The sequence below is a fragment of the Crassostrea angulata genome, chromosome 5 (assembly GCF_025612915.1).
Source record: "Crassostrea angulata isolate pt1a10 chromosome 5, ASM2561291v2, whole genome shotgun sequence".
NCBI classification, from domain to species: domain Eukaryota; kingdom Metazoa; phylum Mollusca; class Bivalvia; order Ostreida; family Ostreidae; genus Magallana; species Magallana angulata.
The window spans coordinates 7,812,301-7,830,901 of NC_069115.1; the positions used below are offsets into that span (position 1 = coordinate 7,812,301).

Sequence of the window (18,601 nt, forward strand, 5' to 3'; positions counted from 1 at the left end):
TTGATTTAAATGTACTTGTAAACACTATAAAATATAAAAAGGTCGTAAGTGCAATCATAATTACTTTAGCGATTGTTTATAATAGACTATTAACAGAAAAGCTTTTTTCAAAGACTTAATTTAAATGATAATATATTTCCCCTTCATAATTATTGCAATTGTGAAATAATTGTCAATCAAAGCATTTTGAAATCAATGAAACCAAAGCATAATTTTGTTATGATTTTTTTTCAGAAGGGTCATATCTACCACATACGACATCATTCAGATGACAGATTGTATCTACTGTCAAAGACTTTCTGTAGTTTTGAGAGAATTGGAGGCTCAGCAGGAGATAGTATTGAGCAATTATACCTTTGCTTGTACAATTTTAAGAGAACAGGTATTTCAACCCTATATATCAACTGAAATAAAGTTGATGTGGGCCAGTCATGTACTGAACGACAAAATGAGACTCGATGCACTCTGCGATAGGATAAAATTTTGGAACATAGCAGATAAAGAACACGTAGAGTCTGGTCACCTTGCACAAAATTTTTGAAATAGCAGGTCCTGAAAGAGATTTCGACAGTGATGAGGATCTCATACTATGTCAAGCTTTCCAAGGGGAAAGTCATATTTCAGATAGCGATGATATACCCTTGGCAAAATTCAGAAATTTTTTAAATAAACATGTTCAAAAGAAGAAAAAGAAAACCTATACGGGTAATAAAAAATCTTTAGAAATAACAAAAGTGATAACAGAGTCATTGAATAATACAAAAGAAAAGATTGTGGCAAAAGATGATGCACACAAAAGCACACAAAAGTACAAACGTGAGAAAGACAATAATGTATCAACAAAGGTCACAAAAGACAATATAGAATCAACAAGCAACACCTCAGAAAATTTATTGTCGACAGAGAAAACATTATTTAACATAGTATCAACAGATGAATCACAAATCAGCACTGTGTCTTCAAAAGACTCCGAAAACAATATTTCACAAACAAATATACACAAGACAAACGTCTGTCAAAACAATGCACACAAGTTAGTCTTCAGACTAGAAAAGAAAACATAGTGTCGAGAAAAGACAACCAAGATAACACAGAATCAACAAAGGGTACACAGAACAATATGATATTATTAGAGATAACTCAAGACAACAAAGATGTTTAAGAGGGGATACAAGAGAACACAGCTGGTATAGAGGACATACAAGGAAACACGACAATAACAGAGTGTATGCAGTAGAGCGCAAACTTAACACAGAGCACACAAGAAAACACAGTTGTAACAGATGGTACAAAGGAGAACGCAGTTGAAGCAGAATGCAAACAAGGTGATGCAAACGTAACACAGAACACACAAGAAAACACAGTTGTAACATATGTTACAAAAGAGAACGCAGATGAAGCAGAATGCACACAAGGTGATGCAAACGTAACATAAAACACCCAAGAAAACACAGTTGTAACATATGTTACAAAAGAGAACGCAATTGAAGCAGAATGCACACAAGGTGATGCAAACGTAACACAGAACACACAAGAAAACACAGTTTTAACATATGTTACAAAAGAGAACACAGATGAAGCAGAATGCACACAAGGTGATGCAAACGTAACACAGAACAGACAAGAAAACACAGTTTTAACATATGTTACAAAAGAGAACGCAGATGAAGCAGAATGCATACAAGGTGATGCAAACGTAACACAGAACACACAAGAAAACACAGTTGTAACAGATGTTACAAAAGAGAACGCAGTTGAAGCAGAATGCACACAAGGTGATGCAAACGTAACACAGAACACACAAGAAAACACAGTGGTAACAGATGTTACAAAAGAGAGCGCAGTTGAAGTAGAATGCACACAAGGTGATGCAAACGAAACACAGACCAAACAAGAAAACACAGTTGTAACAGGTGGTACAAGGAAGAACAGATTTGAAACAGAGGGTACGCAAGAAAATGTTGTAGAAAGCATGGATACACAATATAGCGCAGTCGTAATAGGAGGCACACAAGAGAACACAGTTATAACAGAGGACACTCGAGAAAATGCAGCCGTAAGAAAGGGCACAAAGGAAAACCCTATTGTAAGTGTCTGTATCCAAGAGAACATAACAGACATACAAAACAAAGAAGTAGCAACAGAGGGTTCACAAGAAGAGACAGTTGTGTTAGAGCGCACAGAAGAGAACACAGTTGTAACAGAAGGTGTCAAAAACAATACAATTCCAAACAAAGGCACTAAAAACAAACATTGCCAACTGTTCACCAAAAAGCAAGATAGCAGAAGGTGCACATGATAACACAATTTCAATTAAGGAGATACACAATGCTAGTGATACTGTTTCCACAGAAAACTCACAGGACGATACAATATCCGCAGAAAGCCTTAATATTTCTTTATCGGCAGAGCAACTAGACCAAATACTAAATGCCCTTGGTGGCTTTCCCTGCAATGAAGTTATAGTTGAGCTCACATCTATTAATGCAGGAAACGATAAAATAAATTTGTCAGAATCTGTAAACTCTGTGCCAGTTGATGGTACGCAAGGTGCAGAAATTCAGAGGACTGGAAGGTACCAAACCTGGGTCACTTTGAAATCTAAAACTCAGCATGACAGTAGTTCTGATCAATTTCATGATTCCTCAGATGACATTAGTTATAAACTTGCAAACAAATTAATTAAGGTCTGAATATAAATACTACATATATATCTTATATTGGTATAACTTTAAAGCGTTTTAAAGAACGAGTGTGAAAATTTCTATGGCCGCACGCCATCGAAACATGTACATGGATAAAAATGACGTAGCTAACCAACTAAATTTCCTAGCATAGAGTCCGAGAATACGGACATTAAATATTTTGAAATGCGAACGAATGATCACTTATGAGCATGATGAATTTTAGATTTAGTTTAAAGGAAAGGCTACGCAGGCGGATGCTTATTGGAAAAGTAAAACAATGGCGGACATATACGTACAAAGGTAAAGAATGTTTCACACTGAGTAACCATGAAGAAAGTTTTTATACAAAGATATACTAGACCGTGATTTGTCACTTTATAGGATAACTATTCTTTATAGATAGTTCGCTCATCTGCGTCATCTATAATTTACGTCATTCACCAGTTAACTCTCTCTCTCTTTCTCTCTCTTTCTCTCTCTGAAATTAAGTCACGAGCGGTAAAGTTTCAACTCCGCGTCTACGATGTGATTGGACAAAGGTCACTCAAAACATTACGTAGAAATTTTCTGGAGTAAGTGCCGAATAAACGTTTTAATGTAGTTTGCTGTAACAAAATGAAAATAAGACTATATAGGTATCATTCTACTAAAAATAATGTTAAACAAAATATCCATTTTATAACTTTCCGTTACTGTGGAATCATTAAATTTCGTGGGGGCCAATTTTCGTGGATTGCTTAAATTTTACAGGTTCGTTTGGACATAAGTTCGTGTATTCTCTTAAACCTACAAAGGAAATATGACTTTATTACCCTAATTTATTAATTCGTGGAGGATGTTAATTCGTGGATTAGAAGTACCCACGAATTCCACGAAAATTGAGCCACCACGAAATCTAACGATTCTACAGTATTTTATGACATTTATTTTTCTTCGTTATAAAACTGAATGATAGCCTTCAATGACTGAACTTAATGCCTCATTTTGAAACATATGACGTCATATTTTGTATTACAGCGAGAACGACATCTCGCCTAATTTTCAGTGTGTACGATATAACGGACATCAAAATCATAAGTAATAACATTAGTAGTTTTCAATTAAAGGATTAGTATAAGTTAATTTTGTTAATAGATAGATTAATAAGTACTTTCGAGGTTTGTAATATACTGTGATGTCAAAAAGTCACGTGACACCCGAGGCCATGAGCACGTAAATTTTTTGGTCCTGGTGATTTTGGTTTTATTGGAGTGTTTTTGATACAAAGTGGGATTCTATTTTGGTTTATTGTGTGTCAAATAGTGTTCTGTATTGATATATACTGGAAAAAAAGAGGAATTTCAACTTGGGTTTGTTTGAAACATGGAAACACGAAACAAAGGAATATCCAAAAAAAATTCTGACAACAGTTCACCCAAAGCCAAGCAAACCGAACATTCAGCAGAGCGTAACCAGGGTCCGTTATGTGACAAACTAAAAACCTTATCGGACCAGGCCGAGTGTAATTATAACGAAATTACAACCTTGCGCTCCGAAAATGCTCAACTTAAGCGTGAACTTGATCTCCTGCGGTCGGTTGTGATTAGAATGGACAGAAAACTGTCACACATCGATGATGACATAACTGATCTTCGCTCGAGATCGATGAAAGACAATATATTGATTCACAACTATCCTTATACCCAACAAGAGGACTTGGCCACAGCGATACCCAATGATATAAAGCAATCACTGGGTGTCGATGTTGAGTTTGTCCGCATCCACAGGAACGGGGTCCGCCCACAGTTCAATGACAAACCGGTCACAATAACCGCTAAGTTGAAACATCGCAATAAAAAGGATGAGATTCTCAACGCGCAGAGGCTAAAAAAAATTGCAAAACAGCGTTTACCCTTCTTCATCACTCCCCAACAGCCCGCACCCCTTACCTCCGCTAGAAATAAACTTTTTGATAAAGCGGACTCATTTCGCAAGCAGAACATTAACGTTAAAGTTCAAAGAAACGAGATAACAATGCCAAACGGTACGAAATACGAGGAAGAGCTACCCCTTATTTCCAGTGCGGATGCCTTGCAAATTTCCTCTGAGGAATATCAGTCCTTGGACGACGTTGTGGTTTTCTCCACGGAACCGGTGCAGAAAGACGGGTCTGAATTTATGGCGGTTGGTGCTAATATTCAGTCCTCGGACGAGGCCCTGAATATCTACAAAAAACATCAATAGACCCTTATGCTGCAAGTTGCGACAGCAGAATCCTCATATACAGGTTTCGCGACCAAAGTGGAAAAACTATCGAAAATTACCATGACGATCGGGAGCATGGGGCAGGACGGAGAATGCTACCTCCAAGACAATCGGATCAACGACGTTGCAATTGTTTTGACGCGATGGATGGGGCGCTCGCACATTGGCCCAGCCCGTTTTTCCATCATGGAAAACTTGGTTTGTGACCTTGTTAACAAACTAGATGATCCAAGTGACTCCGGAAAATAACTGAATTTCCCTCATTCACACTAAAAACTATTAAGGACAATGTCCGAATTACTTGTGTTTATAATTACGTATTTAAAAAAAACCTGTAAATGTATTTTCAAACACATGAAAAGATCCCATTAATTAATTCAAATGCCGACTTTTCATTCTAACTATGGCTATAATTTAATTCCGGAAATATTTATGTCTACCATTGTTTACTCTAATTTTAGTAACGTGTCGGCATATCCAATGTAAACATTCTACCCCTCAACCAAATTCACCGTACATCAGCACGTGCCTTTAACTTTAAACCCAGCAATCGAGCACTCCTTTTCTTTCCCCCTTCTGTATGTTTCCTTTCTCAATCATGTATCAACCTCAGACTAGTATAATTATTGGACAAGAGCATTTTTTGACCGTGTTGTTGTATTTCCAGCGAATCGTACAAGGTAAGCAAAGTTTTTCTGTAACATGTCTTCGGTAAAAATTATATCTCCTAACTGTCAGGGTCTGCACGAATTTAAGAAAAGAAAAGATGTCTTTCAATATTATCGACAAACCCAATGCAATATTTTATGTTTACAAGACACTCATTACACTTGTGATATGGAAGATAGTATTCAAAACGAATGGGGCAATGAAGTTTATTTTAATTCTTTTACCTCAAAGTCCAGAGGAGTAGCAATTTTTTTCAATAACAATTTTGAATATAAAGTACATAAGAATTTTACAAATGATTCTGGAAATTTTGTGGTACTAGACCTAAGCATTCAAAGCCATCGTTTAAGTTTGATCACAGTGTATGGTCAAAATGAGGACACGCCCCTTTTTTATGAAGAACTCTTTGAAATTGTAAGTGAAATAAGAAATAAAGACATAATAGTTGTTGGCGATTTTAATCTTATTATGGATCCCGATATGGATTATTACAATTATCTTCATCTTAACAATCCTAAAGCAAGAGATAAAGTAATAGAAAAAATAAATCAATTCAATCTTATTAATATATTTAGAGAAACTCACCCTGATAAGAAAAGGTATACATGGCGTAAACCAACCCCTCTTAAACAAGCAAGACTAGATTTCTTTTAATATCAAACACCCTACTGTGTATGTCACAAGAAAGTGAAATCATAGCAAGTTATAAGTCAGATCATTCACCAGTACTCCATAGTCTAAAATTCAATGAATTTACACATGGAAAAGGTTTATGGAAGTTCAATAATGCACTTTTATATGATAAGGAATTCCTAGATGTTGTTAATAAAAAAATTCAAGAAATAAAACAAAATTATGCAGTACCCGTATATAACAATGCATCTATTGACAAAATTCCAAATGATGAAATTCAATTCACTGTCAATGACCAGCTCTTTCTTGAAACACTATTAATGGAAATCAGGGGCAAATGTATATCATATTCTAGCTATGCCAAAAAGAAAAATAACGAAAAGGAGAAATTTTTAATAAACCAAATAAAACAGTTGGAGGAAAAGTATGAAGAAAACATTCAAACAATTAATTTTAAAAAGAAAGAATTAGAAAATATCAGAAATCACAAACTTATGGGAAGTCTAGTAAGATCAAGAGCTAAATGGACCTGTGAAGGAGAGAAAACAACAAGTTACTTTCTTAATCTTGAGAACAGAAATTTTGTAAATAAAATTGTCCCAAAATTAATAAAAGAAGATTGTTCCGAAGAAATCAATGGACAAAAGGAAATCCTGTTAGAGATAGAAAATTATTATAGAAATCTATATCAAAACAAGGGTGAATTTCAAGACTATGTTTTAAATGAGATTCTAGAATCAGACTCTGAAATTTTTAAATTAAGCGATACTCAAAGAAATACCCTTGAAGGTGAAATAACTTATAATGAAGCCGCTCATGTATTGAAAAAAATGTCGAACAATAAGAGTCCTGGAAGTGACGGTTTCACTACAGAGTTCTTTAAAGTCTTTTGGAAATACTTATGAGACTTTGTTATTAGATCAATAAATCACGGATACAATCTAGGGGAGTTATCTGTTACACAAAAGCAGGGTATAATCACCTGCATACCAAAAGATGGAAAAAGTAAATTTTACATGAAAAATTGGAGGCCAATCTCTTTATTAAATGTAGTTTATAAAATAGGGTCAGGCTGCATTGCTCAAAGAATGAAAACAATAATCAGTTCAATTATCAGTACCGATCAAAATGGCTTTGTTCCAGGAAGATATATAGGTGAAAATACTCGTCTTGTTTATGATTTAATGCAATATACTGAGAATAATGACATTCCTGGATTACTGTTTATGATTGATTTTGAAAAGGCATTTGACTCTGTCTCATGGAAATTTATTGATAAAACGCTTCAATTCTTTAACTTTGGTCCATCGCTCAGAAAATGGATATCAGTTTTTCAACAAAACACCTCCTCCTCTGTATCACAAGAAGGTCACTTATCCAACTTTTTAAAATTAGAGCGTGGTTGTCGTCAGGGTGATCCAATTTCATCATATATCTTTTTACTATGTGCTGAAGTACTAGCTATTAAATTAAAAAATAATAAAGGTATAAATGGTATTAACATAGATAATTCAGAATTTTTGTTATCACAATATGCAGACGATACCCTTATTATATTAGATGGCAGTGAGAGGTCTCTCAGAGAAGCAATTAGAGAGTTAAATAACTTTTATCAAATTTCTGGTCTCAAAATAAATATATCAAAAACTCAACTTGTCTGGATTGGTAGTAAAAAATACTCTTCTAATATAATATGTGAGGAAATGAACTTTCAATGGACAAGCACCTTTAAACTTTTAGGTATATATTTTGATGTGGACTTAACAAATATACCAAAACTTAATTATGACAATAAATTAGTAAAAATCAAACATATCATCAATCAATTGAGTAAACGACGACTTACTCCACTTGGCAGAATAACTCTTATAAAATCATTGCTTATTGCACAATTAAATCACCTCTTCATTTCTCTACCCTCCCCATCAAATACTTTCATGAAAAATCTGAATGAAACTCTTTTTAATTTAGTATGGCATTCCAAAGTAGATAAACTTAAAAGAAAGCAAGTAGTGCAAGACTATATGAATGGAGGTTTAAAAATGCTTGATATTAACAATTACAATCTGGGATTAAAATCATCATGGATAAAAAGAATTCTTTATTCCCAAGAAACAAAATGGAAAGTGCTGCTTGGCAGAACTGTATCTATAGAAAAAATATTAAAAACTGGATCAGACTATATTAATGTTGTTAAAAAGGAAATAAAAAATCCTTTCTGGAAAGATACATTTACTGTCTTTCAAATAATTCAAGAAAAATTAGAAGTTCAATCATGGGATGAATTTATTACTCAGCCTATTTGGAACAACCCGAAAATCAAAATTGAAAATAAAACAGTTTTCTATACAAAGTGGTTTGATAAGAACATAGTATACATAGCAGATTTGCTTGATGAAAATGGAAATTTTTATTCTTTACAAGATTTACAAAAAAAATTAAGATAAAAACACATTTGCTGAATTATGCATCACTTAGAAATTCAATTAAAGCAAGTCTCTCAAGCTCAAAAATTCGAATTGGAACAAATACCCCTAGACCGTTTCTTCCTCATAATATTAAAACATTTTGTAACTATCAAAAAAAGGAACAAAACATATCTTCAATATTCTTACTACAGAAAAAATTACTCCTCTTGGAAAAGTAAAATGGGGAAAGTTTTTTGAAATTTTAGACCTTCAGTGGGAAAATATCTTCACATTTCCTTTTTTATACACCAAGGATTCTAAATTGCAATGGTTGCAATTTAGAATAAATCGGTATATTTTGACAACAAACTCATTTTTATTTAAAATAGGTAAAACCGACACAAAATTGTGTTCTTTATGTCAAAGTAATGAAGAAACTATCGTGCATCTGTTTTGGGACTGTTCACATGTCCAAAATCTTTTAAGCCACTTTATATCAATATGTGACGGAAAAGGTTTACATATTACATTAGAAGAAAAATCATTTATATTAGGAACCCCTAATTCAATTTATTTGGGTATAACTTTTCTTATAATCAAATCTTACATATACAGGAAAAGATGTCTACAGGAAAACTTATCAATCCATGAACTTCTGATTGATCTCAAAACCCATATAACTACACTTAAATACACTGCAACAAAACAAGGCAAATACAATAATTTCTTAAACCAATGGACTGACTGGCTTTTTCTCATGTACATGTAGATCCTGACCATTGACATATTTACATAAGGCACGATTTTTATATACCTTGTCTGAATACAACAACTCGGTAGTAAATATTTTGATTACGCCTAATTATTAATAAAATATTTCTGACATGATACATGTTTCCTCATAATTCCTCCACTCTCTCCCCCCACTCTCCATTTCCTACTGTCCCTCATTTTCTCTCCCTTAAATTTGTTGAAATTGATCTTGTCAACAGACGTTTCAATTGTGCTAAATATACTTACATGTATATATATATTGTATGATATATTGTATGTGCAAATGAAATTAATATCAATAAAAAAAAAAAAAAAAAAATATACTGTGATGTCATAATGCACATTTCCCGTACTTTTTGTCTGAACGGAGTTTATTGACAGCCTTAACTGTGCTGCGTTTTTCTTTCTTCCCTTTTTTCCATTCACCTTTACGGTCTTTGAAAAAGAGAAACCTTCCTTTGCAAGGGTTGCAATCTCTGCATCTAGTCCAGAGGCACACAGACTGTTTTTTTTTTCTAACTGCGGCTGAAAATGTAAATTTTAGTTGTTATTTTTTTGGAATATGTATCAACGTTTTCAGTAATATACTGAAAAGGAATGTATAATATAATTATGAATACTTATATTTTATATATTTTTTTATGTAAGTGTGGACAAGTCAAACAATATATAATATAAAAAAAACATTACACAAGCATTTGATTTCTTGAAATAAACCGAATGAAGAACCATAACTATTTAACATTTTCACGCCAGTGGGCGCAGAGTTTGGTTTCCACTCATTTTTTGAAATTGCTTCTTTATATTTTTAAATAAAACTGCATGAAATATTTTAAATAAATCATATGTTTTATGATGTAATAGTATTATGCATCTACCAAATTCCCTCTACTAGTATGGAAACCCTGCCATACCGATGCACAAAATACATGTAGTTTTTTTTAAACAAAATCAATTTAGATAGTGATTGAAAAATATATACACTGACATTTGTTTTTGTCGAATTTCGGTCGAAAGTTTTTTGGAAAACTAAGGTTAATTTTAAATTTTCAATAAATAAAGTGAAGCTGTAAATGATAATTCGTTTTTTTTATGAACATAATAAATATAAACATCATAAGCACCTGAAAAAAGGAATAGTATTGCGTACATAAGTTTATAGAATTATTTATATACTTACTTCTTGTGGCATGTATATCCCCAATTTTTAATGTATAATTCGTAGAGTGGAAAAAAAACCAAAAAAAAACCACCCCCCACTATTTACAACTAGAGCAAAGCTCGTTGCATAGCAACGAGTGGGTCTTCCGTTAATGTCAAAAGTAAAGCTAGAAGTTCCTGTAAGAAGCAGAGTTCTTCAACCAATAAACATAAATAACTAAAACAGAAAGAAAAAAATCGAATTATTCTTGGTACTTGTTAACAAAATCCGAATGATTCTAAGTACGAATAAACAAAACCCTTCTCGATTTCAAGAACGACTTAGCAAATAAAAATCCGAATGTGCTTAATTGCGATTTAACAATTATCGAATAATCTTAGGTACGATCTTAATCTTAATTTAACTCTGAACATAAACTATTTTTTATTAACCAAGAAAAAGGAATCAAAATTTCCGGAAAAATCAATTTTTAAACCCCTAAATCTCTGTAATGCATTGTCTGATTTTAAAACGGATTTCAGTTTTTGAATATGATTTATAAGCTCTTATTTTTTCGCTTTATGATTAATTACAAATTATAGTTAAAAAACATGTAATTATAAAAAGACTTTGAAGCCCTTCTGGTCCCTTTTTTGGACATCAAATGAAGGTCTTTAAAATATAAACATATTTTATTCATCAAGTATGCACAAATTTTGTTAACCGTACTAGATATATCCGAACAACTGTGTTTTGGGGGCCGACCCTTAAACTCCGTACTAGGACAACAACAAAAAAATTAGGTCCCATATTGTTAAAAACATTATTTTGATCAACTTTTCTTCGACAATGCTTTTCAAATATTTCTCTTTTTCTAGATATTAATGATCAGAGGTTTGGACATCTGGCCCCTTGAAACTTCTAATTACGTAACATATGACTTAGGTATGGTACCGTATAGATAAACAACTGTAAAATAAATATTTTTGCTTCTATAATAAATAGCAAATTATTTTTCAGTAAAGAGTTATTATAAAAATGCCATTATAGCCCTCTTGGCCCTCTTTTTGAGGGACCAGTCCTAATTTCTTGATATCAAATAAAAGGTCTTGTAAATATAAACGCATTTTGTTCAACAAGTGTTCAGAAATTGTTGACCGTTCTAAAGATATCTGAACAATTGTGTTTTAGGGGCCGACCCTTAAAATCCTTACTGGGGCCACCAACAAAAATTATTTAGATAGCATATTTTTAGGAACATTATTCTAAGCATTTTTTGTTCTATCATGCTTATCAAAATATTTTTCCTTTTCTAGATATTAAAGATCAAAGTTTTGGACTTCTGGCCCCTTAAAACCCCTAATTACGTAACATATGACTTTAGTATAGTACTGTATAGATAAACAGATGTACAATGAACATTTTTGGTTCTATAATTGATAACAAATTATTTTTCAGTGAAAAGTTATTGCAAAAATACTTTAGAGACCTCTTGGCCCCTAATTTGAGGGGCCAGCCCCTTTTTCCTGAAATCAAACGAAAGTCCTAGTTAATCTGAACAACTTTTGCATGACATGTCTTAACAAAATATTTACACATTAAAAGCTAGGGCCAAAAGTGTGCGAAAATTTCGTGAAAAAAATTGGTGCCAATTTTTGAGCTCAGGCGAGCTTCACCGCCTTGCGCATTTTTCAAAATATCAAATAAATAGGATCATCTACTGACATTCATCTACTATCCCTGAAGGTTTCACGTTTCTATCGCAATTAATTTTTTAGAAGTTACGTGGACAAAATGGTCCTTAAAAATTCACTTAACCCTCAAAATCTCAAACCGGAAGTGACGTCATCAGCGAGAGTTTTTTTATATCAAGTACTTTTTATGCTCAATACGTCCTGTAAATATCATACAAATCGGTCGAGTAGTTCACGAGAAATAGCGTTCGAAAAAAGTCAGAAAAAAAATAAAAAATAAAATAATAAATATAAACGTTTTATACCTAATTCAGCTTAAATAACCTGTCACAAAATAGCTCGTAGTAAAGGGCTATAGATTTAAAGAATTTGGAGCCCTTTGATCCCCTAATTTAAGGGGCCAGCCCCTTTTTCTTGAAATCAAATGGAAGGTCATTTCATTCTGAACACATGTTGTCAACAAATTTTTAGAAATTCGTTACCGTTCTTAAGATATATGGGAAAGAAGGTATTAGGGGCCGATCCCTTATCTCCATATAGGGACCGTTTAACGAAATTTTGAAGGTTGAGTATTGTTAAAAACATCATTTTGAACAACTTTTCTTCTGTGCTGCATTTCAAAATATTTTTTCTTTCTGAGATATGGGTGATCAAATTTTGGACTTTTGACCCCTAAAAGCCCCTAATTACATAACACATGATAAAATTATTACGTTGCTTAGATATATAACTGTGAGATAAACATATTTGCTTCTATAACATTTCACAAAATATCGTTCAGTAAAGGGCTACAGATTAAAGACTTTAGAGCCCTTTGGTCCCCTGATTTGAGGGGCCAGCCCCTTTTTCATGATTTTAATAGAAAGGTCTTGTAAATAGAAACTATTTTTAAAATTACATGTCTTAACAAAATATTTTTCAGAAAAGAGATAATTAAAGAAAAACACAAAAAATTAAGACTTTTTTTTATCCCAATTTTCGGGTCCAGGCGAGCTTCGACACTTTTTGCGATCGAAATGATTTTAAATCTTCATGCACAATTTCAGTCGTCCGTCTATCATCGCTGAAAATTTCAAGTTTATATCTGCTATAGTTTAAGGGGAGTACTGCCGACAAAATACCCCTCTGAAAATCGATAAAACGACTTTATCTCAAAACCGGAAGTGATGTCATCAATAAAAATAATTTGCAATACGGTTCATATCATCTTCTATTAGATCCGACAGTTTCATGAAAATCAATTGAGTAGTTTTCGAGATATCGCGTGCACAATATTTGTAAGAAAAAGAAAATAATAATATAGAAGAATAGGGAAAAAGAAACAAAGCAATAACAAGAGGGTCTTCCTTCGGAAACGGAAGACCCTAATAAGTGTTCTCGCACAACGGCGGCAATATCTTCGAAATGAAACGTGGCAGTTTTGACCATCCTTGTTATATCAGATGACCGATCTCCAATGAAACTGGCCAGTCCTATGCTGTAAGTAGCCCTGACCCAGACACTTGGGTAATAACAGCTTATCTATCAGGGGCCACATCCCTCAACAGAGCAACAATGGCCAACATCTATGACCCAACAGTTTTAAATATTTAAGTCTAGTACAATTTACAATGCTCCACTTAAATTTCTATAAAAATGAAAAAAAATCATTGTTGGATTTTAAATCTAACGACGAACTAACGTTGGGCCAACGTTTGACAGTTTAAAACTTTTTATTTTATTAACATAGATTAACTATTTTTCAACCCAAATTACTAATACCTTTATACATACAATGTATCATGTTATGTATTGTAAAGTGAAAGAAATAGATTTAACTTAACTAATTATACCTACACACTTTTAAATTAAAATTTTCATGTGCTAAAATATAATCAAAATACCTTAAAATTGCCATCAAAATTAACTGAGAAAATCACATTATTTGCCCACCTTTACCTTAAATTTTTGTGGTTTTGTTGATGTTATCTGTTTGTTTGTTTGTTTGTTTGTTTTAACTCTTTGTCTTAATTCGTAGCATGTTAAAATGTTGGCCCAATGCTGACCTAACTGTGCATTACCAACAAATGAGATCACATGTTTTACCTACGTTGGCACACCCATAGCCCAACAATGTTACGACAACAAAAACTTAGTTGTAATTCATGGCATGTTGAAAGATGTTGGCCCAACGTTAGACCAACTGGGCAATACCAACAAATATAGATCATAAGTTCTACTGTTGATGGCCCAGCGTTGGCTCAACATTGTTACACCAACAAACACTTAGTCGAAATTCTGGCATGTTAAGATGTGAGCCAAACGTTGGCTTAACTGCATATTACCAACGAAAAATGTGTTAAAATGTTGGCCCAACGTTGGGACAACACTGTGTGCTCAACGCCAACCATCGACCAACGGTACAACCAATTACCAACGTTGGCCCAACGTACTCATGCTATCTGGGAATGGCGTTAACAATAATATGCTCGGTTCGTTCCGTAGATGGTCATACAAAGCTTACCAGGAAGAGCGAGAAAGCAATGGGTAGCGACAGGGTGTTAAAGTTCATTTTAGACAAAGGATGCCATGTGCTATCGGCGGTGTTCAAGCTTAAATGCGAGACACTTCATAGTTAAAAAGTTTAGGTATGTACACGATATTCAGATTTACAAATTATAAATAAACTGTGATTTGAGGTGCGTGGCTGATGAGAGCTACTTTCTTCTAAAGAAATCAAGTCTGTGTCGTTGGCCATATACCTTACGAACCTTTTTATCTTAATGTTTGGAGTGAAAGAAATAACTGAACTGAAGTGAGACGTTTGCATCGTTAGACCATTTACGTTTGCTTCTTTTAAGTTTGCCAACAAATTGAGAAGATTGATATTAGTTTTGAATTTCGCCGCTGGATCTACGTCTGCCATCTTTAAACTTTTCAAAGTTGTTATGTGACTTTGATCATCATGATTTTGAAGTTTGAACACTACCTAATGATGTTTGTACATAACATAAAGATGTTTGTACATGGCGTAATGAACAAAAAAGTACATCACGTAAAGACGAAAGCATATCACATAATAATGTTTAAAAACGAAGTATGTAAAAAAGGAGACATACCACATAATTAAAAAAGCATAATTTTTTATTCCATAATGATGAATGTACATCACCTAATGCCAAATGCACATGCCATGATAATAAATGAGCATCATGTATTAGTAAAAGCACATCACATACTTAAAGGAGTATATCATGTAATGAAAAAAGCACACCGCATAATGATATACACCCATCACATAACGATAAAAGCACGCAACATAAGGATATGCGCACATAACGAATTTAGTTTTACCATGTTCAGACAGTCCAGATGAAGGAAACATATTATGCCCTGTTTTACGAAAACCAAATGATATTTGCAATCTTGCAATTACTACATACATACACAAAGTTGTCGTTGTACCTAAGATGACGCATTTGTCTCCACCCTTTTGAAGGTTATAACTGACTCCATTGCCTAGATGGGCTTTCATATAACCGCCATGCTGGCATTGATTTTGAATTTTTTTATATTGATTTTATTTCAAAGGGGAAATCTTGGGGTTTTATTTTTTCATTTTTAATTGCTGAGGTAGACCAAACATGATGAACTTTTTTTAAACATACCAAAATTGCTAGTCACAACATATATTAATGAAACCAAAACGAAAGTTATGATTCTATTTTTAAAAAAAATATTATCCATTCCGGTAGTTATATGTGAAAAGAAAAGCTGTATGTATGAATATGCATAAACCATGACGTCAATAGTTTAAAAAAAGCTCCCCATATAACCTGCCATCCCGCAAGTGCGTCTTTATTCTCGAATAAAATACCAGAGAAAATGTATTGAGAGTAACTGCAAAGTATGGTGTCCTGAATCCATTTATCTGAGATTGATGTCCTGCTTTTAATCATAAAGGGATAACTTGTACAAAGGTATGATAAATTTATATTAGTACTCGTCGTCGTTTTATCACTTGGTATGAATTAATAATAGCCAATTCTCTAGTATTTCTCGTTTTTTATTGGTACGCTCATTGCTTTCACCGTTATCAAGTACTTTAGAATACCAAGTTAATTCACATTTTACGGTTAAAGCTTCGTTTATAAATATAAAGGAAATCAAACAACAGAAAGCCTAATATATAGATAGGGATTATTCTAAATCATTTCTATATACATCACAATCAACTGTTCAAGAAAATCAGTGCAAATCAAATCAACGTGGTATGGGACATGTTCATGTTGTGATATATTATTTATCGAAATAAACATGCAATAAGGTATAATTTCATAAATAGTTTTATTCCCAAAATTGTTATCTAACAGTTTAGCGCCGTGGCTTAGAGGATTCACTACGGATCTGTAAGTCACGTCATGTTTACCTTTTAAAAAAAACCGTATTTTTGGTCAAATATTGTGAAATTAAAATTTTCTTAACTAGTGAAAGTAGTTTATTTATAATGTACTTTTATCTAATTTAATTCTCATTATTACCAACAGATGTCCCATACCACCTTTACTAAAAAGATAATATCTATTTTGAAAGTATCAATTCCGACACGTAGTTACTTTGGTTGAATCTATCATAATGATTGCATATCTACAATATGTAGATAGAGTTTCTGCTAGTGTATAATATAACTAAAACAATATGCAAATTGCAAACACTATACTTGAATTAGTTAATAGTTTCATCCAATATCAAAGCTATTACGATAATAATGAACAATGAAAAAGAATTCCTTGTAATGTTTGTTGTGCATGCAAAGTAAAGAATAGCTTTCTTTGCAAAACCGACAGTTTTGATTTTGATACACCTCAGTAGCGGGTGAATATTTAAACAAAACAAAATATTTTGTATGATCTTTATGTCAGATATAAGCTGGTTATTGGCCAATGTTATAAACTGAATCATATCAATATCGGAAGTATTGTTTTGGATTGTTGCTAATGACAACCATGAAACGCATTACGTCAATATTAACGGTGTATTTTATTATTCATTTCTTACCAATAGAGCTTTTGATTAAAAGTTTACAATTGCCCACTCAATAACTGCATTGAATATGGAAAGGTCTCATCAAAAATTATATTTATATTTATTCTCATTTTAGTTTTTTATTACTTTAGCGTTATTAGGGACATAGGCACAGTTTAAAATCAAAAGTTCTCAATATGTATCATTTTTTTATTCAGTATGAAATGGTTTGATTGGGTATTTTGATACCCACATGCTTTGTCGTTCACTTGAGTATCATAGTCCTTTACTCACTTGAGAATTCAACGACATTTAAAATTTAAATTTGAAAACGATGTCCAAGTTTCTTTAGTTTCTGTATAATTACTATAAAGTAGGAGTCTTTCTTTTTACTGCATGCATGAAAGAAAAGTTCTGTAAAAATGTTTTAATGATTGAGTTCTGTTTCAGGCATAATGACCGTTACATTGATGCAATTGTCAACATTAATAACACAATCTTGAAATGAAATTTTGTTGCAACAAGTTAATATTAGCCAGTATAACTTGGTGGCAAAACAAATTAAAACAGAACTCATTTAACCCACCAATTAATGAAATTAAGTTTAAAATCATTTAACGTCAACATTTTATATTTGATTACAAGTACCTAGATTCTATGAAATAGACTATAAACACGAGGCACGATATTACTCGAAATTAAAGGCTCAAATAAAACCATATGGTGTAGAATTTAAATGACAATAACATTTGCAGGGATGTGTGAGAGCGGATGGTGGGTTTGGGATGCGCGTAGTACACCAATAACTTCAATTTCCCTGTAAATTTCATTTTATTTATGTCCTTACAAAAATTGGGGTCCATCTCCATCACAATATGTATAAAAGATGGGGAAATATGATGGGGCAAATGCCCATTCGGTTTAGTAAGATACAATTATGAATTTATTTATTCCAAATGAAATCTATTCAAATATATTAAAATACAAGTTTGTAAAAGCACAAATTCTAACTATATTCATTTTTAATATATTTAACAAAAGATAAGAAAAAATATTGCCTAAAGTTTTGGTGGTATCGAACCCATAACGTAAAAACCCAAGATATTAAATGTAAGCTTTTGTCAGGTACTCTAATCACTGATCAAAATCTAGGCTGTTTTAATATTTTTGTGACGATGACCCCGAATTTACGGACTTGCATTATTTTTTCAAAACGTTCAATTGTTGGGATACAAAATGATACTTTTAATGTATAGTGGGTCATCTCTATGTTTTTGTTAATTGAAATCGGTTTGTTTTCCATTAGACCTTATTTAGGCTATGAGAAAAATATGGAGCAGAGACCCA

The 18,601-nt window shown here is 32.8% G+C and overlaps 1 pseudogene; it reads left to right on the forward strand.

Annotated features, from left to right (window-relative positions):
• The first annotated feature begins 3,880 nt into the window (after positions 1 to 3,880).
• On the forward strand, positions 3,881 to 5,180 carry LOC128183165 (uncharacterized; annotated as a pseudogene).
• The last annotated feature ends 13,421 nt before the right edge of the window (positions 5,181 to 18,601 follow it).